The 27,962-nt window shown below is 38.7% G+C and overlaps 1 protein-coding gene and 1 pseudogene across 1 annotated transcript in view; one reads left to right on the plus strand and one right to left on the minus strand.

The window, feature by feature from the left end:
• The window catches only part of LOC139035456 (lupus La protein homolog pseudogene), a 46,222-nt pseudogene extending 41,631 nt beyond the window's left edge, over positions 1-4,591 (minus strand).
• Positions 1-27,962, plus strand: part of AVEN (apoptosis and caspase activation inhibitor) — a 192,101-nt gene that overhangs the window by 88,627 nt on the left and 75,512 nt on the right. The window lies entirely within an intron of this gene.

Below are 27,962 nucleotides of genomic sequence, written 5' to 3' on the forward strand. Positions count from 1 at the left end.
CTTTGAAGTCTAGCTGTCAGACTCTCCTCCTCTGCTGCCTTGGTCTTTCTTAAATAATTTCTTCTTGATTTTATATTCACTGTATGTGTGATACTTCAATAGTGGATGTGGTCCTTGAACTTTGGAAGTAGTCCCCACCTCCATCTTCTTCTGCTTATTGGTTTGCTTGGCTTGTTCTAGGGTGACCCTAATTGGGTTGGTAAGTATCTTTTCCCTCATAGTCGGGAGTATCTAAATAATAAAATTTTCTCTAGTTTCTTTTTTTTAACAAAAATTTACTCTTAAGTGTACAGTAGTTTCCAAGACAGTACTTCATTCTAACTCTATGTGGCAACAGATGTTACAGCAGGGAATCCAGATGTTAAATGGAATTGAATTTAAATAGGAATGGAATTAAGAATCATCATTACCCCAGGCACAAGGAGCAGCGTACTTTTTGCCAGATTTCTTAATTCCACCTGTGGCCAGGGGGCCTTTTCCCATGGCTTTTACTTTTATTTTATATTTTGTTTTTGGCCTCTCCTTCTGGCTTGTGGGATCTTATTTTCCCAACCGGGGATTGAACTTGGGCTCTCGGCAGTGAAAGCACCAAATCCTAAACACTGGACCACCAGGGAATTCCTTGCCTTCGCTTTTAGCTCCTTCAATTTCTTTTGCTTCTTGTTCTTTTTCTGCCTGAATGCCTTATCCTCCTCATCCGTCTCCTCAATATGCTTCTTGCTTGCTTTAGGGGCTTTTTCTTTCCACCTTCATGGCCCAACATGGTGCCTGCTCCCCCTTCTCCCTCTTCATCCCTTATTATGGATGCTAGAGATACTTGCCATTTGGCATAAAGTGAATTTGGCTTTTGAGGCCATGCTGGCTCATTTGGCTGAAGGTACCTTGTAACTTTTTATGGCCTTTGAGACCAGATGAACTGGATGCTGTAGAGGTAATTAAAATGATAAACTATAGACACTCTAACTATATAATTTGGTTAAATATTTAAAATAAATTTCATTTGTGGGAACTGTAGGAAGAATTATTTATAGGAACTGTAAGCTGAATTATCTCAGTATTACATGCACATATATTTTAAAAATACAAATAGTCTTGTTAACTTGATTACTGATTTGTTGTTCATTCCAGAAACATCTGTTGAACAACAGCGTGTGTTTGGGTACTATGCTAGGGCCCTGGGGTGGTTGGTAGGGGCACAAAGAGGAACAAGACTTGGTTCCTGCCTTGGAGGAGCTTTCAGACTAGCAGGGTGCATAAGCATGCAAGTATGTGACCAGCATCTGGTAGAGGTACACAGAAAGGGTATGAGCACAAAATAGGGAATGAGTATTCTCCTTGGAAACCTTTACTGAGAGGTACTCCTAGGGAGCATCAACATTTGGGGAATGTACAGAAGAGGAATTTGGACTTGAGAGAGGGGTAAAGATAGGAAAGAGTTTCTGGTGGAAATGAAAAAGGCAAAGGTTTCAAGGAGAAATGATGTTAAATGCCATAGAGCAGTAAAGCAGGATGAGGATTTATAATAAATAATTGTGGCTTGAGAGTCACTGTGGTGAGGGCAGTTCAGTGGGGCAGTGAGTACAGAAGCCAGCGTGTTGGGATCTGAAGGATGAATGAGAAAAAAATGGAGAGTAGGTTTAGCTCATGTTAAGAAGTTTGTTGGAGAAGAGGCAGAGGTCGAGAGACAGACAGTCCAAGGAAAGGATGTGCGTGGATTGCAGAATATTTCAAACATTTTCAAGTATAGGAAACTTAAGCTTGTAAGTGGGTTGTGAAGAAGAAGCCCATAAAGGATGACATTGAAATGAAACAAAAAGAAGTAATAATCAGTAGATCAAAGTTTGCGAGGATGTAGGAGAGGATATATTGTATCAACAATGCCATAGGTCATTTTGTGTTTGTTATCTCCACTCTTTATTCTCCTGGAACCCTAAAGAGCAATGCTACACTCACATAAACTGGAAATAGAGTAGACATAAAATCAGTAGCATAATTCCTGGCAAGGATCTAGTGTTATGTTTAGTATAAACTAAGTGAATTCAGAAAGAATGTGAATTAGAAATGGGGCACAGAGGTTATAGAATTACTGAGGTTGTGGAGAAAATGTGCTGAAGTGCGTGAATGCAAAACTTGAAATTGAGAATTTGTGTCTGTTGACATGGATTGGGAAGGAAATTCGCTTCTTAGGTATTTAGAATCATTTGGGTAAAATGTCTCTTGCCTTCACGGAGACAGGTTTGATGAGAATGGAAGAGCGTGGGCTCCAGAATAATGAGATGAAATTCTACAACGAAGGAGAGGGAAATGAATGAAGGGATTTGAAGGCTTGTTTAGTCTTTAATTTTTGTTCAGGGAATAATGTAAGTATTACATTGACAATGTAAGTATTGTACTACATCGACATGGTCGAAATATTAACTGTTGAGAAATTGTTTCAGAAATACTGTGAAGCAAGCTATTCCTTGAACAGTGTTTGCCTCCTCCCTCAAGGAGGCCTTCATACAGATTTTGGTGCTGGAAGTGCAGACAGGAGCACCACACGAGACTTCCCGAGATCTGGCCTCGGCCAAGGCCCCACCTCCTCTCTCAAGTTCACTCTTCTTTTAACAGTAGCAACTGCTTACCATTTCTGGAACATACCAGACTCTCTACCTTTTAACCAGGTGTTTCATCTGATTATTCCCTTAACCAGCTTTTCTTTAAAGACTCTCACTCATCCTTGTTTCCTTCTTGGAGTTTTCCCTGATAGCCCAGCGCGGTCAGTCAGTCCTCGCCTTCTCTGTGTTGGCTCTGTCCCTTGGACCCGCATTCCCGCAACCCTGGTAATGACCTGGAATGGCAACTTGAAGTGTTCGGGTGTCCCTCTCCCTCATGACTTTTAAGTTCCTTGAAGACAGAGGCAATACTTTTCATCTTTGAGGTGTCAACACCTGATGGGATACTTGGCTTATAATAGGACATCAATAAATAAATGTAAATGGGGATAACTCCAGATATGTCAAATGATTAAAGATATATAAAATAGTACATTTAAATTAAAAAAATAAATGTTTGTGGAAATGAGTTGAATTGTCATGCTTAAACAACCCTCCAAAATTATACTTTATTTTAGATGCATTCTTGAGGTCTCAAACTCCTGCCATCATATCCATGAGTACAGACAGGGTTCTTTTTTTGCTTGTTTTTTTACATTTTTAGTATTTTTAGATATTTATTAAAAGATACTAGAAGCATTACTTTAAAATATTGTTACTTTATGCCTTCTGCCTCATTGGCATCTTTAAAATATTGATGTTCCTTAGACATTTAGGTATTTGAATTTTACTTTTAAAGTGTACAAGATAAATTTGTTTAATGATGCTTGCTTCTGTCAATTTGTACAGTAATTGAGACAGCTGATATAGGCAGTTAAGAGATATTTGATATTCTCATAAGTGTATTAGATATTTTTAGAAATAGCATGTGGTCTCATGTTTATATCTAATTGTATATGTACTTGAGTATGTTATATGTATAGTTTTAAGAGATGTTGTATCATTCTGAAAAAAGAAAAGCTTTTAAAACTGTTGGAATTCTTCATGTATTTTCTACCTAGTAAAAACTATTGCAGTGTTTCCATCCATTACAGAGCCTGGCTCTCAGTTTTGTTCCAAATGAGTGTGTTCAAGGGCGTCTAAGCAGTCTTACTTCATGGTTAAATTACTTACTTAATTACATAGTCCCCCAGTCATCTATATTACAGATATTTGTATTTTCCTCATTTTTTTTTCTCAGCGGTTATGGCAGTTTTTCATTTCTCCTATTCTGTTGGTTGGGGTATGTATGCCTCTTGGTTTTCAAGAAATTAAAGCACTAGGTGTGCCCTGTTTGACTTTTCCCTGCCTCTTGCTGGGGCATTCACTGTTGCCAAATCAGTCTCCAATGGATGTGTGAGAGTCTGGCTGCCAGGATTTTCCGTCAGTGGTTTCTTGGAGTCAGGTGGGAAAGGAGGTGGGAGGGACTGGGGGCTTGTCACCCTTTTCTTAACCTCCCTGTTTCCAGTGGAGCCCCCCACTTCCTCCCACATCTATACCTGGTGTCCTTGAGCCCAGAACTCCTCTGACTCCGTGGTTCTAACCTCATCTGCACATTGAAACCACCCTTGGAGATTTTGAAACTAGTGATAACCAGCCACACCCCATAACTATCAAAAATTCAAATCAGAAACTCTAGGGTGGGACTCACAATTTTTAAAGCTCTCCAGGTGATTCCCAAACGCAGGCAGCTGGGGCACCAGTGGATCCTTCTGTGATCTGGCCCCAGGCCATCTAAGGCTGCCTTTGCCCCTTCACCTTCCCCATCACCTCCCCGCCACATCAGCTTCCAGGGTGTTCGCTCGCTGAGCGTGCTTCCCTGTCGAGGTCTGCGCGTCCCGCCCGCTGTGTCTGGCTGCGGTGCTCTTCCCTCGGGTGTGCGCACGGCTCACTTCTCCTTTCAGGGTCCTGCTCTCCAGCCAGAAGCACGTCACCCTCCCTGCCCCACTGCCGCTTGCTCCAGAGCAGTTATCACAGGCCCACTGGCTTGTGTCTCCCCCACAAGGCAGCAGCTCCATGGGGACAGGCCTTGGCTGTGTTTCCATGGAGATTTCTGGGCATCCAGGACTGAGCCTGGCATGGAGTAGTTGCTCACTGTCCATCAGTGGAGCACATTTCTCTAGAGAAGTTTCCCTGCTGACCTTGAAGGGAGAGTTGGTTGCATGTTTGTGTGATGCTGGGCAGGAGCTCTGGGGAGCCTAGTCGCTCCCAGGTTTTTTCAGCCTGCATTTCCCTTTGCAGCCCTTCTGCCCGAGTGTCAGACACACCTGTGCCTCCACTCCTAAGCCTTTCTTCCAAGCTGCTCTTCTGAGGGTCGCATGACTGGGCTGCCAGGTCAGTTGCCTTCCCACGCTTGGCTGCTGCCATCTCTTCTCTTTGTCTTTAGGATTAACAGTCATTTAAGTGAATATTCAGGAACGAGTGGAGGTGACATTGTGTTCAGTCCACTCTGTTTAACCAGAAATTGCCCTTCATCAGCTCCTCCATCGGTCCACTTACAGATTAATTTCTTCCATGAGTTTATTGAATATCAACTCTGTGCCAGACACTGTGAAAAAAAATGCACGGTTCGTGCTCTCACTGAGGCTGTTTCCTAGGGCTTGTGAGTGGTGAATTTGGATGAAAGAATCATTTATAGTTGATAGAGTAGAAATGTGTTAATTTCTACTGTATAGCGAAGTGATTCAGTTACCTATACATTCTTTTTGATGTTCTTTTCCATGATAGTTTATCACAGGATATTGAATATAGTTTCCTATGCAGTACAATAGGATCTTGTTGTTGATCTATTTTATACATAGTAGTTTGCATCTGGGCTTCCCAAGTGGCGCTAGTGGTAAAGAACCTGCCTGCCAATACAGGAGACATAAAAAATGAAGGTTCGATCCCTGGGTCGGGAAGATCCCTGGAGGAGGCCATGGCATTACCCACTGCAGTACCCACTCCAGTATTCTTGCCTTGAGAATCCCATGGACAGAGGAGCCTGGTGGGCTACAGTGCATAGGGTCTCAGAGTCAGACCCAACTGAGTGACTTAGCACACACACACGGTTTGCATCTACTAATCCCAAACTCCCAATTCTTTCCTCCCCAGACCCCTCTCTTCTTGGCAACCACAAGGTTGTTCTCTGTGAGTCTGTTCGTTTCAAGGATAAGCTCATCTGTGTCATATTTTAGATTCTACAAGGATAAATTCTTTTTACTATTCTTACAGTATTTCAAAAAGTTTGAAATTATTTGAAAATAAAATGTTTTTTTATTAATGTGTCACACAGGGACTCAATCATTAAGAGTCTCCTATGCCATGTCAGAGGACCTAAAGGCTTTGTGAGCCATGGAGGGTCTTAAGCAGGGTAGTGCTGTGATAAGTTTTGGATTTAGAAAGATTGACTCTTGAGTGTAAACTGGGATGGGTTTGAGGCATGCAAGACTGGAGGAGGGGAGAGCAGGTAGGAGGCTTTTATAATAATCCAGAAATGATGAAGGCCTAGGATGAGACCCTGAGGATGGAGCAAAGCCGCTTTTTCCATAATGCCCATGTTATCAGATTCCCTTGGAGGCAAAGCGCCGTTTCTGTGGTAATACAATCTGCCATATACCATTATTAAGGAAAGTAAGCTTGGTTTTAGAGACTAAGTATCCCTCGTGGTTGTACCCAGAATCGAAATACTAGGATTTATGACAAAATTGATACTGCCACACACAAAAAGACCCACCAGAGAATAACACGGGTTATTACTGTTAGGGGACAACTCCAGGTGCTGGCATTATGAGACACTGCCCAGAACTGAATTCAGCTGGTCTGATGGATAACGTGTTGGAATTTGTGTTAGCATATTTCTTTATTGCTGCTGCTGCCATAAATTCTGTATTTTATCCAGTTGTGTATTTCTATCCCGTTGGACAGTGTTTGCTGTCTCTTGTTGCTATGGAGAGTCCATCCCTGCTGCGGTAGGCTATTAAATGTCTTAAGGATTCTTTATATATCTGCTTTAGTGGAAGGTCATTTCTGTCATTTTTACTTCAGGTTTTTCTGTTAACAAAAGAGCTTTTGAATATTCATTGAATATTTTAAAGTTTATATTGACTTCTGTCTCACATGTGGGTATTGTTCTTTGTACTTATTACAGGGGAACTTTGCCCAGAGAAACATCAGTCCAGAGAAATCCCACTTTCCTCCTACAATTTAGGAGATAATTGAGGAGAACTGTAGACCTGGTCGATTCATTGCACAGATAATAGGTTCCCAGTATTGAAACTAGGTGCATTTGGTTTCTCCTATCTGCTCAGGGGCAGGGATCATGGCCTAATTAATCTTTATATTCTCTCTCACTTACCACGTACTCATTGCTTGCTTGATATCTTGTGAATTGAGCAGGAAATGTGAGAGAAGTAGGTTTTGTTCTGTGAGCTGCATTCAGGGCTGCATAGTTGATATAGTAGAAATACTGTAAGAATAGTAAAAAGAATTTATCCTTGTAGAATCTAACATATGACACAGATGAGCTTATCCTTGAAACAAATTCACAGACAGAGAACAAATTTGTGGTTGCCAAGAGGGGAGGGAAGAATTGGGAGTTTCGGATTAGTAGATGCAAACTATGTGTGTATGCTAAGTCACTCAGTAAGGCAGCTTTCTTAAGACTGAATAATATTCCATTGCATTTATAATTGCATGTGTATATCATATTTCATGTATTCACTTACCTGTCAATGGGCATTTGGGTTGCTTCTTGGCTACTATGAATAGTGCTGCTGTGAATGTAGGTGTGCAAATATGTCCTTTAGACTCATTTCAATCCTTTGGATATATGTATTCCAATATGTATATGTGTGTGTCTATATATATCTTCCAGAGGTGGAATTGCTGGATAGTATGGTAGATAATCTATTTTAAATTTTTGGAAGGAACCTCTATAACTGTTTTCCATAGCAGTCCCATTTTACAAACTCCCAGTAGTGTAAACGTGTTCTACTCTCTTCACATCCTCACTGACATTAATGCATTTTTATTTTTATGTTAAAACAAATGTACTATGATATTGACTCTTACAGTTTGAGTAACTTTTAAAGGTAAAACAGAAGCCTTCAAATAAATTTTGATTCTGTAGTAAATCCTTTAACAAAAGGAGTACTTTGGTAAAAAAACATTTGAGAAGCCCTGAACTGCAAAAGAAATCCTCAGGAAAAATCTAGTTGAGAAGAATCCATGCATGTACATGAAGATAAAAAACATCTTCCCAAAGCAACATGTCACAAAGAACAACTTCATCTTTTAACACTTAGTACCACAGGCATTTAGTAGGGAAGTGAAGTCTAATTATGTCAGCAACTCAAGATTCCCTGAAAGTGATTATTTTTGAAAAGGAGCTTGAAGTAGGATGGTAAATACGAATTGACAGCAAGAAGAATATGCGCTACTCTAAAGAAAAAAGTAATACAATGACATAATCATAGAAGTTGACATTGGCAGCTAACACTCAGTGCTTTTTATTCTCTGTATTTAGTCATAGCTGTAATTGGATTTACTAGCTGAATTTATTTAATGAGGACTGGTTGAACATTTTTATTTTTTTCGAGATCTGACAGAAAGTCTTCAAATGCCATGATGATTCGTGTCACTAAATTTGTAGAGTGAATTTAAACAACTACTTGATGAACAGCATTTTGTTAGCTAATCCCCCAGGACCAAGTGTTTTTGATGGTTGTGATTTAGGGTAGGCTTTGCCTTTATTTTCTTTTTCTTTGCCTTGGCTTGAAGGGAGAAAGAGCAGTTACTGTCAAGAAAGAAAATGGTGAAAAACTGAAGTGTATAGGCAGCTAACAGAGTGTTCTACTTTTTGCAAGTATTGTCCCATCTTGTGTGGATCTAAGTCAATCTTAATTCAAGTGATGACTTACGTTTTCAATATGTGACTGTAAGATTGTTATTCCATAAGTCTTATGTTTTTTTATTCACACATAAATTTTTCTTCTTCTGTGTGGTATATCAATGTATCTTAAGATCTCTCCATTTTTAGGTTTTAAGTCACCTCTCCTCTGCTGGTGACTTTCTTTGGCTATATTTTAATTACCTTTTGCTTCAAAGCTCTGTTTCATTAATTTTAAGTGTCAACTGTGCAGTTACCAAAACTAATACTAAAGCTACCAGACTAGAATGGATATGTTACGTTCTGATGGAGTAATAGTAATTTGAGTACTTGGGTCAGCTGGTGATGATTCCTATCACACTTGGCCATATTCTTTGGTTGGTAGGCTTCAGGTGCCTGTATCAGGGGACAGCCTTACTGTTTACTTAACCTCAAACAACTAGATGTTGAAGAACTAATTTCATATTTAGAAATGAGTAAATGACTCTTTGATGTAAAATGCTAGCTGCAGAAAATGAATCAGTGTCTGTTTAGCAATGTGTGAATTAAATATCATCACATTTTGAGCAAATTATGTTTAAGCAAGCAACTTCTAAAGTGACTTCCTTGGAGCACTGATTTTATAAGGTGTTAATAGATATTCTATAAAGAAAGACTTTTGTAGTTCCTGGGGTTGAGGAGCCTTAGATTAAATAGTATGTTGTTGTTCAGTTGCTCAGTCGCTCTGACTCTTTGCGACCCCGTGGACTGTAACACACAGGCTTCCCTATCCTTCACCGTCTCTCGGAGCTTGCTCAAATTCATGTCTGTTGAGTTGGTGATGCCATCCAACCATCTCGTCCTCTGTTGTTCCCTTCTCCTCCTGACTTCAGTCTTTTCCAGCATCAGGGTTTTTTCCAATGAGTCATTTCTTTGCCTCAGGTGGCCACAGTATTGGAGCTTCAAGTTTAGCATCAGTCTTCCAATGAATATTCAGGTCTAATTTCCTTTAGGATGGACTGGTTTTATCTCCTTGCTATCCAAGGAGACTCTCAAGAGTCTTCTCCAACACCACAGTTCAAAAGCATCAATTCTTCAGCACTCAGCCTTCTTTTTGGTCCAACTCTCACATTCATACATGACTTCTGGAAAAACCATAGCTTTGACTAGATAGACCCTTGCTGGCAAAGTAATGGCTCTGCTTTTTCATATGCTGTCTAGGTTTGTCATAGTTTTCTTCCAAGAAGCAAGCGTCTTTTAATTTCATCGCTTGCAGTCACCATCTGCAGTGATTTTGGACCCAAGAAAATAGTCTGTGACTGTTTTTGTTGTTTCCCATCTATTTGCCATGAAGTGATGGGACCAGATGCCATGATCTTCGTTTTTTAAATGTGGAGTTTTAAGCCAGTTTTTTCACTGCCCTCTTTCATTTTCATCAAGAGACTCTTTAGTTCTTCTTCCCTTTTGCCATAATGGTGGTGTCATCTGCATATCTAAGGTTATTGATATTTCTCCCGGCAGTGTTGATTCCAGCTTGTGCTTCATCCAGCCCGGCATTCCGTATGATGTACTCTGCATATAACCAAATAAGCAGGGTGAGAATATACAGCCTTGATGTACTCCTTTCCCAATTTGGAACCAGTCCATTGTTCCATGTCTGGTTCTAACTGCTGCTTCTTGACTTGCATACAGGTTTCTCAGGAGGCAGGTAAGGTGGTCTGGTATTCCCATCTCTTAAAGATTTTTCCACAGTGTGTTGTGATCCACACAGTCAAAGGCTTTAGCATGGTCAATGAAGCAGAAGCAGATGTTTTTTCTGGAACTCTCTTGCTTTTTTGATGATCCAGCAGATGTTGGCAGTTTGATCTCTGGTTCCTCTGCCTTTTCTAAATCCAGCTTGAACATTTGGAAGTTCACAGTTCATGTACTGTTGAAGCCTAGCTTGGAGAATTTTGAGCATTATTTTGCTAGCATGTAAAATGAGTGCAATTGTGCAGTAGTTTGAACATTCTTTGTCATTGCCCTTCTTTGGGATTGTAATGAAAACTGACATTTTCCAGTCCTGTGCCACTGCTGAGTTTTCCAAATTTGCTGGCATATTGAGTGTAGTACTTTAATGGCATCATCATTTAGAATTTGAATAGCTCAACTGGAATTCTGTCACTTCCACTGGCTTTGTTCATAGTGATGCTTCCTAAGGACCATTTGACTTCAGACTCCAGGATGTCTGGCTCTCAGTGAGTGATCCCACCATCGTGGTTTTCTGGGTCATTAAGCTTTTTTTTTTTTTTTTTTTAAAGTCATCTGTATTTGTTACAACTTTTTAAAGCAGAATGTGACTTGAGCACTACATTTCCATTCACAAAACTTGCTCCAAGTTACTTTTCCAGCGGCTTTACAACATGCCTGAGCAGGCTTATAAGTTTGCTACTCTAAACAATATTTTTCTTTGGAAAACAAGCCCTATGTATGGACAGCGACTCCAATCAAGTTGGTTCAGCTTAACACACTAACTTCTAGAGGCCTGGCACATGCAGTCATAACTACAGGGGATGGAAGTTTTAAAAAGTATATCCCAGAAGATGAAATAGTTCTTCTTTATATTCTTGCCACCTTTTCTTAATATCTTCTGCTCCTTTTAGGTCCATACTGTTTCTGTCCTTTATTGTGCCCATCTTTGCATGAAATGTTCTTTTGGTATCTAATTTTCTTTAAGAGATCTCTGATCTTTCCCATTCTGTTTTTTCCTATATTTCTTTGCATTGTTCACTTAGGATGACTTTCTTATCTCTCCTTGCAGTTCTTTGGAACTCTGCATTCAGATGGGTGAATTCTTTTTTTCTCAGCTATTTGTAAGTCTTCCTCAGACAACCATTTTCCTTCTTGCATTTCTTTGTCTTGAGGAAGGTTTTGATCACCGTCTCCTGTACAGTGTTACAAACCTCTGTCCATAGTTCTTCAGGCACTCTTGTCTATCAGACCTAATCCCTTGAATCTGTCACTTTCACTGTATAACTTAAGGGATTTGATTTAGGTCACACCTGAATGGTCTAGTCGTTTCCCTACTTCCTTCAGTTTCAGTTTGAATTTGGCAATAAGGAGTTCATGGTCTGAGCCACAGTCCACTCCCAGTCTTGTTTTTGCTATAGAGCTTCTCCATCTTTGGCTGCATAGAATATAGTCAGTCTGATTTCAGTGTTGACCATCTGGTAATGTCCATGTGTAGAATTGTCCGTTGTGGTGTTGGAAAAGGGTGTTTGCTATGTCCACTTTGTTTTCTTGACAAAACTCTGTTAGCTTTTGGCCTCCTTCATTTTGTACTCCAGGGCAAAATTAGCCTGTTACTCCAGGTGTCTCTTGACTTCCTACTTTTTTTTTTTTTTAATTAGTTGGAGGCTAATTCCTTTACATCATTACAGTAGTTTTTGTTGTACATTGAAATGAATTAGCAATGGATTTACATGTATTCCCCATCCTGGTCCCCCCTCCCACCTCCCTCTCCACCCGATCCCTCTGGGTCTTTCCAGTGCACCAGGCCCGAGCACTTGTCTCATGTACCCAACCTGGGCTGGTGATCTGTTTCACCCTAGATAATATACATGTTTCAATGCTGTTCTCTTGAAACATCCCACCCTCGCCTTCTCCCAGAGTCCACAAGTCTGTTCTATACATCTGAGTCTCTTTTTCTGTTTTGCATATAGGGTTCTCGTTATCATCTTTCTAAAGTCCATATATATGTGTTAGTATACTGTAATGGTCTTTATCTTTCTGGCTTACTTCGCTCTGTATAATGGGCTCCAGTTTCATCCATCTCATTAGAACTGACTCAAATGAATTCTTTTTAATGGCTGAGTAATATTCCATGGTGTATATGTACCACAGCTTCCTCATCCATTCGTCTGCTGGTGGGCATATGGGTTGCTTCCATGTCCTGGCTATTATAAACAGTGCTGCGATGAACATTGGGGTGCACGTGTCTCTTTCAGATCTGGTTTCCTTGGTGTGTATGCCCAGAAGTGGGATTGCTGGGTCATATGGCAGTTCTATTTCCAGCTTTTTAAGAAATCTCCACACTGTTTTCCATAGTGGCTGTACTAATTTGCATTCCCACCAACAATGTAAGAGGGTTCCCTTTTCTCCACACCCTCTCCAGCATTTATTGCTTGTAGACTTTTGGATAGCAGCCATCCTGACTGGCGTGTAATGGTACCTCATTGAGGTTCTGATTTGCATTTCTCTGATAATGAGTGATGTTGAGCATCTTTTCATGTGTTTGTTAGCCATCTGTATGTCTTCCTTGGAGAAATGTCTGTTGAGTTCTTTGGCCCATTTTTTGATTGGGTCATTTATTTTTCTGGAGTTGAGCTGGAGGAGTTGCTTGTATATTTTTGAGATTAATCCTTTGTCTGTTGCTTCGTTTGCTATTATTTTCTCCCAATCTGAGGGCTGTCTTTTCACCTTGCTTATAGTTTCCTTTGTTGTGCAAAAGTTTTTAAGTTTCATTAGGTCCCATTTGTTTATTTTTGCTTTTATTTCTGAAATTCTGGGATGTGGGTCATAGAGGATCCTGTTGTGATTTATGTCAGAGAGTGTTTTGCCTATGTTCTCCTCTAGGAGTTTTATAGTTTCTGGTCTTACATTTATAACACATATATATATGGAATTTAGAAAGATGGTAACGATAACCCTATATGCAAAACAGAAAAAGAGACTCAGATGTATAGAACAGACTTGTGGACTCTGGGAGAAGGCGAGGGTGGGATGTTTCAAGAGAACAGCATCGAAACATGTGTATTATCTAGGGTGGAACAGATCACCAGCCCAGGTTGGGTGCATGAGACAAGTGCTCGGGGCTGGTGCACTGGAAAGACCCAGAGGGATTGGGTGGAGAGGGAGGTGGGAGGGGGGACCCGGATGGGGAATACATGTAAATCCATTGCTAATTCATTTCAATGTATGACAAAAACCACTGCAATGATGTAAAGTAATTAGCCTCCAACTAATAAAAATAAATGGGAAAAAAAATTTAAAAAAATTAAAAAAATAAAAGAGATAGTAAATATCTTAGTAGTTTTTCAAGATTGTTTAAAGGAAACTGAGATGCTATAATAATTTACCATTACCCATCAGTCCAAATTGTTATTTTTAGCTCACTGTGCCACTTTTTCCTCACCCATGGAGAAGAGTTTAGAATCATAGAATTTTAGAGCTTTTAGAACTTTTAACAATTATCTCACCCTGTTTTTTTTTTTTAATATTTTTTATTTATTTATTTTTTTATTTTTTTATAGGCTAATTACTTTACATCATTACAGTAGATTTGTCATACATTGAAATGAATCAGCCATGGATTTACATGTATTCCCCATCCCAGTCCCCCCTCCCACCTCCCTCTCCACCCGATCCCTCTGGGTCTTCCCAGTGCACCAGGCCCGAGCACCTGTCTCATGCACCCAATCTGGGCTGGTGATCTGTTTCACCCTAGATAATATACATGTTTCAATGCTGTTCTCTTGAAACATCCCACCCTCGCCTTCTCCCAGAGTCCACAAGTCTGTTCTATACATCTGAGTCTCTTTTTCTGTTTTGCATATAGGGTTATCATTACCATCTTTCTAAATTCCATATATATGTGTTAGTATACTGTAATGGTCTTTATCTTTCTGGCTTACTTTGCTCTGTATAATGGGCTCCAGTTTCATCCATCTCATTAAAACTGATTTTAAGAATGAGAAAGCTGAAGACTAAAGGTTTTTATGTCACTTGCTTCATTCACAGCTAATTTATGTTGGGCCATAGACTAGAATTTGGGTCTCCTGGTTTTCCTAGTTTAGAATTCTTTCCAATGCATTCGCAAGTTCCTAGTGTGGCTGTGAGCTCTCCCTCCTTCTCTCCCTCCCTGTTCTTTTAGAGCTTACCTATGTAGAAGGCTTTATCTTTTGCATTTTTTTGTTCAGTTGTACATATTCCTCCATAAAAAAAACAACTGATACTGCCTTCTAGCCTCTGATCATGTCTCCTAAAATGGTGCCATTTTACGCATTGGCAATTCATGAATTATAACTGATTATTAAAATTTAAATTCTGGTGACTGCATTGGAGATTTAGTGATAACTTCAGAGGGAAGAGTAAAAGACTGCTGGGGGGTTTCAAGGGCTTTGATGGCCTGGGCAGTGATGGTGCCACTAAAGGAAATAGGCACATCTAACACTGGTGGTTTGGCAGGACACTTGGTGCCTTCAGTAAGACATTTAGAGTTCATTGAAAAAGTAAATGTGTCATTTACTCTGATTATATAGTCAGTGCATTCTCAATGTGATTAATAAGGTGCTGCTAACAGGTTCCATGTAAACGTCCAGCAGGTAGTTTAGATTTGTAGGAGTTCTTTGTATACTCTAGAACTAGATGTTAATTTTTGATTAGCTGTATGTGTTAAATATTTTCTCCCAAGAAATGGCCTGCTAAAACCTTTTTTTAAAACCTTGTACAATTTAATAATTTAAAGCAAAATCTATCATAAACTGGAAAAATAAGAGCTACGATTAAAAAAAATTCTGGACACAATCAGAAAAACTTTGAGATTGTGAGTTAGGCAAGTGTTTTTTAGATGGGACTCATATTGAACAGATTTATAAAAGAGAAAAATTAATGAGTTTATCTTAGTCTGATTGGGTTGCTATAACAAAGCACCACTATGAACTTGGTGGCTTTTTAATAACAGAAGCTTCTCACAATTGTGGATGCTGGGGAGTCCAAGGTCAAGGTGCTTGTGTGGTTGGTTCTGTGAGAGCCCTCTTCTAGGCTGTTGACTTCTCATTGTGGTCTCACATGATGCAAAGAGAGTGGCCTGTTTTTTACTTTGGTTTATGGTGCCCTTTGCTGAATGTAACATTTACATTTTATAGTAACTAAATTATCAGCATTTCCTTTTATTGTTTCATGTCTATTACTTCAAGGAATCTCTTTTCTCCAAGAATCTATCTTATATGTATATATTTGCTTTCTTTTATTTCTTTTAAATTCCTTAATTTTCACAGTTAGTGCTTTATTTATTATGTGATTTTGTGTGTGTGTGTGAAGTTGTTGTTTAGTCACTTAAGTCATGTCTGACTCTTTGCAACCCCGTGGACTACAGCATACCAGGCTTCCCTGCTCTTCAGTATCTCCCAGAGTTTGCTCAAACTCATGTTCATTGAGTCAGTAATAGCATCCAACTATCTCATTCTCTGCCGTCCCCTTCTGCTCCTGCCTTCAATCTTTCCCAGCATCAGGGTCTTTTCCAATGAGTCAGTTCTTTGCACCAGGTGGTCAAAGTATTGGAGCTTCAGCTTCAGCATCAGTCCTTCCAATGAATATTCAGGGCTGATTTCCTTGAAGATTGACTGGTTGGATCTCCTTGCAGTCCAAGGGACCGTCAAGAGTCTTCTCCAACACCACAGTTCAAAAGCATCAATTCTTCTGTGCTCAGCCTTCTTTATGGATCAACTCTCACATCCATACATGACTACTGGAAAAAACATATCTTTGACTATATCAATCTCTGTTGGCAAAGAGATATCTCTGCTTTTTAATATGCTGTCTGGGTTTATCATAGCTTTTTTGTGTGAAGTAAGCATTTGTATTAATCATCTCAGGCTGCCTTAACATAGACTGGGTGGGTTAAACAACAAACATTAATTCTGTCACAATTCTGGAGACTAGAGGCACAAGGTCAAGGTGCCGGCACAGCTGCTTTTTCCTTGGGTTGCAGACAGTCACCTTTTATGTGTCCTCACACAGTAGTGCTGGGGATGGGTAGATAGTATACAAGCTCTCTTTTTTCTTCTTCTAAGGGAACTCACTAATCCTATCAGGGGGACCCCATTCTCATGATCTCATGTAAATCTGATTGCCATCCAAAGGCCATATCTAATATTATCACATTGGGGGAATTTTAGAGAGACACTGTTCAGCCCTTAGCAGGATTTTGTTTTATTTTTTTCCTATACAGCTCATCAGTTGTCCTGGCATCATTAATTGCATCAGCCTTTCTTTCCCCACTGATTTATAATGGCATAGAGGTCCATTTTTGGAGTCTTTATTTTTAATCACTGTTTTATCTTTAATTGTATCACTCTTGTTACTCAGTTCAAGCTCACTTTGCTCACCACGTGGCAATAAGTCTGCAGATGAGGTGCTGAGACAAGGAATACAACTTTATTCAGCAAGCAGGCAGACCAAGTAGATGGCAGACTGATGTTTCAAAATAACCACTTATGGGGTCTGGATGACAGGTTGTTTTATAGAACAGAGAAGTGGGGAGGTGAGGAAGTAAAATAAAAAGCCTGTTAGTCTTGCATATGTCTCATGTAATAGCCAGTCTCAAGGAGAGGAGACTTCCTTCCTGTAGCTTATCCATAGGTGGACAGGGTCTTGAACAAAGATATTTTGGTTTAAAATTCAGGCACAGGGGCAGGGTTCCCCTAGGTAGGCCATTTTGTATGGAGAGTATCCTTTTAGTGAACAAAAACAATGCAAAGCAAAGGTTAAAGAAAAAGAAACCAGATCCAACATGGAATCAAAACTGGCTCTTCCCTGTAACATTCCCACACTGTCTTAATTATTATAGTTATATAGTAAGTCTCAATATCTGAGAAGGCAAGGTCCTACCTTGTCATGCTTTTAACTTTTCTAGGACATTCTTGGCCCTTCTGTGTGAACTTTAGTGCTAGTTAGTTGTCACACACAAACTGAAAAATAGCCCCAAACTTGGAGAATGGATCCATGTTTATGTATGGCTGAGTTCCTTTGCTGTCCACCTGAAACTATCATAATATTATCAATTAACTGTACTTTTCAGTGTAAAACAAAAAAATTTTTTTAAACCCCAAACTTAAGAATTATGTCTGGATTTGCATTGAATTTATAGATGATTTGGGCTGAACTGATACTGAGATTCCTCATTCATGATCATGGCACATACTGCATTTATTTAGCTCTTTTCTATTCTTGAATAAGATACTGTAACTTTTTCTCCACAGGAATCTGATATATTTTAATGCATTTATTCTGATAATTTGGTTGTAATGATGCATAGGATTTTTTTATCAATTATATTTTGTAGTTATCAATGGAACACATTTGATTCAGTAACCTTAGTAAACTAATTCTTGCAGGTTGTCTGCAGATAACTTTTGCATTTTTCATGTAGCTGGCCAGATTGTCTGAGTACAAAACCAGTTTTGTTTCTTCCTTTCCACTTCTTAGATCACTGATTTCTTTTTCTTATCACACTAGTTTTTGCACAGGTTGAATGGAGGCAGTGATGGAGGGCATCCTTGTTTTATTTTTAATTGAAGGAATGATTCTAAAGTTTCACTATTATGTATGTTTGTTGAAGATTTTATTTTATTTTATCAGTTTAAGGAAGTTCCCTCCTATTCCAAGTTTTGTTTTTGATTTTTTAAATTTTTGAAAGTTGTTCATTTTATGAATATATCTTCAGGAAATTAAATGGTTGCTGTTAGACACATTTCTTGCCAGTGGTATTACAGAACTTAATGTGTGACCATATCTTGACTCAATAAGAATAACTTTTTTAAAAAGCAAAATAATAAAGAATCTCTAAACAGTCAAACATTCATGGTACATTATCGAAAATTTGGAAAATACTCAAAACACATTAAAGGAAGTAAAAATTAGTCATAAACCTCTCTAAACACTTCTGTTCATATTTTATGAAGTCAAAGCATCCTGCTTCCATCCATCTCTACTTCCTGCTTGTGACCACAGATTTGTATATATTGTTCCTTTTTTTCTCTGCACACACAAATGAAGTAGACTGATTATTTATATATATATATTTATAAATAGTTATGATCACTTGCATATATACACATACACAACCTTAAAGAAATTACCAGTAGAGATCATGCTATATATACACCTTTTTTTGGACTTTTGGTTTTGTATTGCGGTTTAGCCAATTGACAATGTTGTGATAGTCACAGGTGAACAGGGAAGGGACTCAGCCATGCATATACCTGTATCCATTATCCCCCAAATTCCCTCCCAGCCAGGCTGCCATGTAACAAGCAGAGTTCCACGTACTAAACAGTTGTTCCCTGTTATACATTTTAAATATCATGTTATATATATCTGGCAACTTTTCTAATGCAACAATATAAGACTTTAAAAAATGCTACTTAGAACTTCCTTCTACGAATACATTGTAATTCAAACATTTCTCTATTAAAGTTCTTCCCGGTCTTTGACTAATAATGATAGACTATGAACACTCATGTACACACATCTTCACTTACTCTAGTGATAGATTTATCACATAAGATTATACTTATGTGATAGATTCCTAGAAAAAGGACTGCTATGCCTGACTTTCTATGCCTTGAAACATTATTTTCATGGCAACTGTGACAAAGCAGTTTTATATGAAATGTCTCAAAGTTTTCAGTTTTTGCATTTGTGATTTAAAACAAAAGAAAATGCAGCCACCAGAATACATGCACCATATCTGTACGTTATTACCATGGAACCATAGCACTTTGAATCATACCACTTCTAAAGAGGGCCTTAGAGACATCTGTTTCAGTTTCCTATTTTATAGATGAACAACCTGAAAATCAAATTATTCCTGGGATATGAGATGGGCATGATTATTTTCAAAGTAAATAATATTTGAGACCTATACTTTGCCAGGCAGTACACTGTTTGCTTTACATACATGATTTCCTTTGATTTTCATTCAACCATATGAAGTACATATTCTTATTTACCCTTTACAGTTGAGAAAACTGAGGTTTAGGATTTGGGTGGATAACTTCCTGAGTTACACAATCAGAAGGTGGTAGAAATGGAGTTTGAAACCACATCTTTCTGATAATAGAACCCGTGTTGTTTTCATTAAGTTACTTCCTTTTTGAGAGACTGTGTAACCAGGGCACTAGGTAAATACATTATATTCAGGTTGTGTCTGTAGCATATTGATTTCAAGATGCAAAGAGTTGAATACATTCATTGCTCACCAGTTGGTTATCTTCTTTAGTGAGGATGCTAATATTCTGCAGAGAGAGTTAACAGAGAGGTTGCTGTGAAGGGAGCCAGCTGGCATTAGTATTGCTAAGAATAGCCTTCCGAGATTATTTTGAGATAGATCAATATAAAAAACAAAATAAACCCAAACTGGGTATAGGTGACACTGTTTGACTTTTGTTCTCGCCACCTACAAATTCTTTTCTTTGGGTTCCTAGAAAAATTGCTTGTAATCTAGCTCCTGAAAATCTGTTTGATCATGTTATCTTAATTTTATTAGGTACTTTTGCTCAATAATTGATTGAGCCTCAGCAATGGACAAAGAGGGATTTCTTTAGCAGTGAAAATTCCTTTTCTTAAACCAGTTTTTTTTACCATTATGGGTCCCTTTTTTTTGCTGATGCTAATTTTTAGTTTTAGACTTGTTTGATAAGTAGAATCTAGGCTTGTTAAACTGTTTTCATATCTTGTGATCCAAATCTTCATTGCAAGCAGAACTCACTACTGACTTGGTGATTTTTTTTTTTTTAATTCAAATAACATTTTCAATGAGACTTCACTATGTTCTCCTTCAAATACTTTTAGAACTTTTCCTGACACTGAGAGGGTACCTATTTAAAGCTTTGTGTAGCCATAAAAAGCATGTTGGCAGTACACATTTAGCAGATTTGCACATTTATTAATATTTTATTTAGTTTACTTTATGATTAATTTTTTTCAAGAGAAATAATCTCTCATAGTATCTTAGCAAGTTTGGGTCTTTGAGCTTATTTTGAAGACAGAGTCATTTGATTCCTTTAGAACAAAGATTTTCCCTTTCTTAGATGCCTTAATTCTAAAAGATGTAATGTCTTGACTGTGCAATTCAGTTGTCCTGAACTTCCTTTTGATTTCTCACTTTTAGCTTTTAAAGAAAAAAGAAAAAATAGCTTCTCACTGAGACCTTCATCCCAGCTAATGTTAATAATGTGACTAGTGATGTTAGAAAGTGATTGAATCATAGGCCACATCTCATCAGTATTTTTTTTTTTAATTATTTATTTTGGCTGTGGTGGACAGGCAGCAGGGGGAGGACTTAGTTGCGGCATGTGGGATCTAGTTCCCTGAGCAGGGTTTAAACCTAGGTCCCCTGCGTTGGGAGCACTAAGGCCTAGCTGCTGGAAACATCAGGAAAGTCCATCTTATAAGTATTGTAAAGGTAAGTGGGGACTAGGGTGAGTCTATGGGAAAACAAGGGTCATTTTAACAGATTGAACCTTACAGGTGAAAAAATTTTTCAGTCTTTATTTTAGACTTGTCAGGTTCACAGCCATTTGATAAAGATATGGACAGGATGTTTTTTTTGTATCATGTTGATGATAACCCAGCTTCCTCTCTTATAGCTTCTCATCCCGTAATGATTACTGGCTGTTATATAGTTGCCACATGTCCTGGCCTAGGGTATCTCTGCATGGAGCTGGACAGATCACTTAGGTCTGACCATGTTCTCTCAGAGCTTCACAGCCTTGTTTCTGCTTTTGAAAGACCATTCTACTCCAGCAGTGTGTAGATAAGAGCTGTCTTGGGAATACTTCCCACTCCTCCAAGGGCACAGTGATTGTGACCTGCTTAGAATAACCTTTGTGGTTCTGTGACTGCAGGCTCTGAGAAGGAACAGGATTCTCTCATGTCGGGAACTGATTATTCCTGTTCTGGTCTGTAGAGGCAGTGCTTGAGGCAGTGGCTTTCAAACTGTTTTAAACAGGATCCAAATAAGACATACAGCTTATATTGCCATCCCTTCCCCTCACCCACCAGAAATAAGACTCATGAAATCTTGTATGTACCACATGTAATGTCTTTGATATGTTCTATTTATTTTATTTGAAGATGCCTGTTGTGTTGGTTTAATAAAACACTGATATGCCAAGACTTGGAATTTAAAAACTATTGACTTAAGGAGATAGTTTACCAGTGTACTTTGTAGTATACATAACACATTGTTGTTTTGAAACTGTCTTCGGTGTATGCTAATGTAACTGAGAAGATTACTGTGTGACTTTTTTAAACATGTGTGTCCACTGGTTGGAAATTGAGACTCCAAACTGTTGGTTTACAAATAGTGGTTACGAACTTGCCAAATTGAGTATATATTAATGTAGTATGTATTACAAAGAAGACCAAAGGTTTTTAGAATCTGTTTTTATTCTTCAGATTTTAGTTCATTCTTGTCAGTCAGATGTAACTTGTTTGTACCATTAGTGGTCTTACTGGCCTGCATCCTGACCTGGAAGGATATACTTCCAGACTAGGAGTCTGTTCAAACTGATTGCATAGGATGCTAGATACTACTTCTCATTGTAATTTATTTCCCTGGAGATCAGTGTCATCTCAGAATCAGGCTTATTCGAGTGTGAGCTTCATATTTTATTCTTTCTCTGAGCCCTCACCTCTGTTAAGGGGATTATTTTGACTATGATGAGCTATTTTGTCTGTTGCAAATTAGCTATACTTCTAGATATGAGAAAGGAATCGCTCTAAGCAGTTAGATAATGTGTTCTGCTTACTACATGATTCTAATGACCAATCTCTTAAGAAAAAGAGATGAAATATTTAAATTTAAATACTTGATTTTGCTGTCGTACTGTTTATTCTAATTTTAATGAAAATATTCAGCATAGTTTCTTTTTGGCAAATAAATAGGTTTAAAAATGTCTCTTAATTTGATGGTCATATGCTGACTGAAATAACTTCAAACTAAATCCATACAAAGATCCTATAAATTGAATGAAATATTTAAATTTCAGTTTTTGAAAGATGCCTCCTTTTCTTTAAGTGAAGAGGGATAATGGTTTATGATTCAGGCTATAGATAACTTATTCATTGCTTACACCATACTTTTCATTGTAGTCATTCTGAAAGAAAAGAACCTATTTGTAACTTCTAATTTTTCTAAGGAATGGGTGGTGTATGCAAATGAAGTATGTGATCTGTCCAGGGAGGAAAAGGGGATGTTTAAAATTCTGACATCATGGTTATTATGATAACTATGCAGTCTGCCTTTTAGTTCAGTTCAGTCACTCAGTCATGTCCGACTCTTTGTGACCCCATGAACCGCAGCACGCCAGGCCTCCCTGTCCATCACCAACTCCTGGAGTGCACCCAAACCCATGTCCATCGAGGCAGTGATGCCATTCAACCATCTCATCCTCTGTCGTCTCCTCCTCCTCCTGCCCTCAATCTTTCCCAGCATCAGGGTCTTTTCAAATGAGTCAGCTCTTCACATCAGGTGGCCAAAGTATTGGGAGTTTCAGCTTCAACATCAGTCCTTTGAATGAACACTCAGGACTGATCTCCTTTAGGATGGACTGGTTGGATCTCCTTGCAGTCCAAGGGACTCTCAAGAGTCTTCTCCAACACCACAGTTCAAAAGCATCACTTCTGCACTCAGCTTTATTTATAGTCCAACTCTCACATCCATACATGACTACTGGAAAAACCATAGCCTTGACTAGACGGACCTTTGTTGGCAAAGTAATGTCTCTGCTTTTTAATATGCTGTTTAGTTTGGTCATAACTTTCCTTCCAAGGAGTAAGCATTTTTTAAATTTCATGGCTGCAGTCACCATCTGCAGTGATTTTGGAGCCCAGAAAAATAAAGCCAGTATTTCTTAAATTATTACAGATTGCTTTTTATTCAGAATTGTATATTCATTATGATAATTTCAATTTTGGGTCTAAGTGACTATTTCCACAGCATTTATATTTAGCAAAAAAGTATTTATAGGTCATTTCATGTGAAATAAAGAGGGAATCTTTTGCTTAAGGAGTTGTGGACTGTAATTTATGCATGTTTTCATTCTTGCTAGCATTCTTTTGTGGAAAGCCTCTTTATGTCTAGGACCATACTTCTTCTTGGCTTAAACTGGACTTGAAATTAGTATTTGGTTAATAAACTGTCACTAAGATTCCTCAACTGGTTCTTTGTCACAGATAGCCTCAAAATAGTTCTTGTGCCATGGTTGACTTCCTTGTCTCAAGTTACTAGGTGTCAAGATGTTATCCTGAGTCAGATTTTATCCCCCCAATAAAATCTCAACTTTGAACCATGGTTCTGCGTACTCCTAAATGGTTAGGAAACCACAGACAGGGGGACAGAGAAAGATAGCAGAAGGTTATTTGTAACCTGATGGAAGACATTTTTAATTTTTTTCCTGTTGTCTGGGGACTAACCGTGTCATATTGGGGCAGTTACTTAATCTGCTCATCAAGATGCTGGTGCCTTATAGGACTCTTTTGGTATGTCTCAAGCAGATGCTTGATTTGCAGCAGCCCTCATGAAGAAAGGACTGGATGTATTTTTTTGTTGTTAGCAGCAGTTGTGTCAGTTTTAACCAAGCATGCTTTATTCATCAGTCTGTTATCATATACTTTTTTATTTGCTTTGTTAGTAGTTTAATGCCTTATGTTCCTATTTGTTCTGAATAAATTTCCCTTCTCAGATATGTGAAGACTAGACTGATCTGCTTCACTGTGTATTTAGGGACACTGTGTTTCCCATTTATCACCTGCTGCTAATCTTCAGCAGTAAAATTAAATTGACATTTGTTAAAGGCTGTTTTGATCTATCTTTGAAAAGGGTAGTAAAGAGTAATTAGTCACGGTAATGGCTCCCCCCGCCCCCCCATTTTGTGTGCAAATTTAGGTTGCTTGCTTGAACAATTTCGTATTTTGCAATGGTGGTAGAGAATTCTTGCTTTAGCTTCATGGTTGGTTTGAACAATTAAAAATCCGATGATCCTTGAAGCATTTGTCAATTCAGGAGCCTTGAAAACTGGCCTCCTTCTCTTTGGTTGCCCATGAGGCCAGCACCAGTACCCATGTTACAGTGTTTTTCCTTTTTTTCCCTTGACCCAGAAGTTGATCTCAATCCTTTCTGTTGAAAGAGTACTTAGCTATGTGGTGTGGGCAGCTTGCTTGAAGTCATCATTCAAAATAGGAAGTCAGGACGTTGGCAGTATAACTTTAAATTTCCTGGGTGACGAAGACCAGCATTTCTGTGCCTCCGTGACTGATAGTCAACATACAGACCTGGGAGGGAATAAAGAGAAGTGTGGGAGGCAGAATGCAGCAGAGAGCAAGTAAGACTCGGGTACTAAGACTGATAGAACAAGTACACTTTATGTGCTGAGCATACTTGCTTGTTCTGGGTGAAGCATCCCGTTCTCCGTGTCCAGGATTCTGAAGGTCCACCGAGAGCAAGTTTTCTCTCCCCACCAATCAGCTGCTCCTTGGAGAGCGCTCTGCCCGTCTTACTGTTCCCCATACTCAGCTTCAAACTCCTGTACTGTGAGTCCTCAAAATGCATTCTTCAATGCTTGCTGGCCGAGGCATTCCCCACCGCTTTTTCTAATTCTTTCATGGCCACCTTTGCCTCCAGCCTTACAGCCTTGCCTGCCTTGGTTGATCTCCTGCTTTCACCCTGCTGGCCCTGCTTCAGTCAAATTTTGGAACACCTCTCTTGGGCTTCTTTCATGACATGAGCTTTAAGATTACAGAGCTTTCAAGTTTTCCCATGCAGACTCATCTTTGAATTGACAGCACTCAGTGAACAGTTTGCTCTGGTCTTTGTTGCAGTGGTTGATCATGGGGTTTCATGGAATGTGTTTTAATAGTAGTACCAGTGCATTATCAAACAGAGAGGACTTCCTTTTTTAAAAATATATACCATATTCTTTACTCTTTTAACATTATATATCAGAAATTGTCCAATATTAGTACATATAAAATGGCTTCATTCTTTTTTAAAAAAAACGTAATTTTATATTGGAGTATAGCTGATTAACAATGTTGTGATGGTTTCCAGTGCACCACAAGGGGACTCAACCATACATATAGATGTATCCATTTTCCTTCTTCAAATAATGCCAGTAATTCTGGATCCATGAAAACAGTGGAATACTCTACAAAGAGAAGCAGGAGTGTGTTCTGAATCCTTACACTGTATGACTTTAATGCTTCAGAATGCTTTGAAGAAATTCCAAGAGCATATTCCTTAAAGTAGTACAACACAGTCATCAGTTCAGTTCAGTTCAGTCACGTCTGACTCTTTGTGACCCTATGGACTGCAGCATGCCAGGCTTCCCTGTCCATCACCAACTCCCAGAGCTTGCTCATTTAAACTCTTGTCCATTGAGTCGGTGATGCCATCCAACCATCTCATCCTCTGTTGTCCCCTTCTTCTTCAGCCTTAAACAGTCTTTGCCAGCATCAGGTTCTTTCCAGTGAGTCAGTTCTTTGCATCAGGTGGCCAAAGTACTGGAGTTTCAGCTTCAGAATCAGTCCTTCCAATGAATATTCAGGGTTGATTTCTTTGAGGATTGACTGGTTTGATCTCCTTGCAGCCCATGGGACTCTCAAGAGTCTTCTCCAACACCACAGTTCAAAAGCATCAATTTTTCCGTGCTCAGCCTTCTTTATAGTCCAACTCTCATATCCATACATGACTACTGGAAAAACCACAGCTTTGACTAGACAGACCTTTGTTGGCAAAGTAATGTCTCTGTTTTTTAATATGCTGTCCAGGTTGGTCATAGCTTTTCTTCCAAGGAGCAAGTGTCTTTTAATTTCATGGCTGCAGTCACCATCTGCAGTGAATTTGGAGCCCCCTAAAATAAAGTCTATGACTGTTTCCATTGTTTCCCCATCTATTTGCCATGAAGTGATAGGACAGGATGCCATGGTCTGGTGTTCCCATCTCTTGAAGAATTTTCCAGTTTGTTGTGATCCACACAGTCAAAGGCTTTGGCATAGTCAATAAAGCAGAGTAGATATTTTTCTGGAACTCTCTTTCTTTTTCTATGATCCAGCAGATGTTAGCGATTTGACCTCTGGTTCCTCTGCCTTTTCTAAATCCAACTTGAATATCTGAATGTGCTCGGTTCATGTACTGTTGAAGCCTGGCTTGGAGAATTTTGAGCATTACTTTGCTAGCATGTGAGAAGAGTACAATTGTGTGGTAGTTTGAACATTTTTTTGGCATTGCCTTTCTTTGGGATTGGAATAAAAACACCTTTTCCAGTCCCATGGCCACTGCTGATTTTCTAAGTTTGCTGGCATTTTGAGTGCAGAACTTTCAAACCATTATCTTTTAGGATTTGAAATAGCTCAACTGGAATTCCAGCATTCATAGTAAACCTTAAAATGATGTACTATAAAAAGAATAATGTGAGGTATGATTTAATGTAATGAAAGATTCTCATGAAATCCACCAGACTCTGCCAATTGGTTCCTGGGCAGAGCAAATATAAAATGCTTCCATCATTGCAGAAAGGCCTTCTGGACAGTGCTACTCTTGAGAGTTGTATTAAATCTAACAGCCTCTCATTGTTGACCTAGGAGTCACATACAGGCCTCTTGGGGTTTGAAAGTGACCTTGCCTCCTCCTATCTGTAGAGCTGTCCATCTCATCTGAACACTTGACCTGCCTGCATGCCTCTCAGAATTTGTGTCACACTTTCATGATCCCTTTTAAACTTTTCCACATAGAATTCACTCAGCTGTTTTCTCATTTGCTTGTGAAACCATAAAATTTCAACTTTTTTATGTTCAGTAGGTGCTGCTTTTGTTATTGGCCAGCTTTGTTACTTTTTGGAGGAGAGGGGCCAGGCCATATCCCTGTTCTCTGCATTCAGTACGTGGTTGATGGAGATGAAGATGCTGTGCATCACAGGTGCACCAGTTACCATCTGACGGCCAAATCTGGTCCATTGCCGACTTCTGTGAATAAAGTTTTATTGGAACACAGTCACTCATTTATTTGCTTATTGCTTATGAGTGATTTTGCACTGTGATAGCGAGGTAGTAGTTGTGGCAGAGACTGTGTAACCCATAAAGCCTAGAATAGTGTTTGTCCCTTTGCCAAAAAAGTTTTCTGATCTTCGCTCCACATTTGTGATATCGCAGGCACTTACAATTTAGTAATCACAGAATAAATCAATTAGTATGCCTAAGTGAAGTAGCTGTGATTACTCCTCATTAATGCATCTGCTTGACTATTATTGTAAGGTTACATATAATTACCATCAACATTTTGGAAGTGAATACATATTTCAGAGATAGAATGAGTTCCCAAGTCTTAATACTCATTCCTTCAGTTGGTAAAACAATATTTGACTAAATCTTACATTACTAATTCTTTTTTTTCTGTCTAATGGAGATATTTCATTGAAATGGAACAAAAGCATGGTAATTACCAGGATTATATCCCTGTCTTTTCAGTGTATCTCTTTTTAATGTAGTTTGCCTTAATCTTGTGAAAGCTTGCTAATTATTGTATAAAACTTGTATCTGTAAAACATACGTTCTTAGGTTAGCTCAGAAAGCATAAGATTTATTTTAAATTGATATTTATTAAATGTACACATGATACTAATTACAATACCTGTAAAGCAGATATAAATTTAATATTCATTCATTCACTTGTTTATTCCTAACCAAACTTTGAGCTTTGTACAGGGAATTGTGAATGTCTT

The sequence above is a fragment of the Odocoileus virginianus genome, chromosome 6, assembly GCF_023699985.2.
Source record: "Odocoileus virginianus isolate 20LAN1187 ecotype Illinois chromosome 6, Ovbor_1.2, whole genome shotgun sequence".
Classification (NCBI taxonomy): domain Eukaryota; kingdom Metazoa; phylum Chordata; class Mammalia; order Artiodactyla; family Cervidae; genus Odocoileus; species Odocoileus virginianus.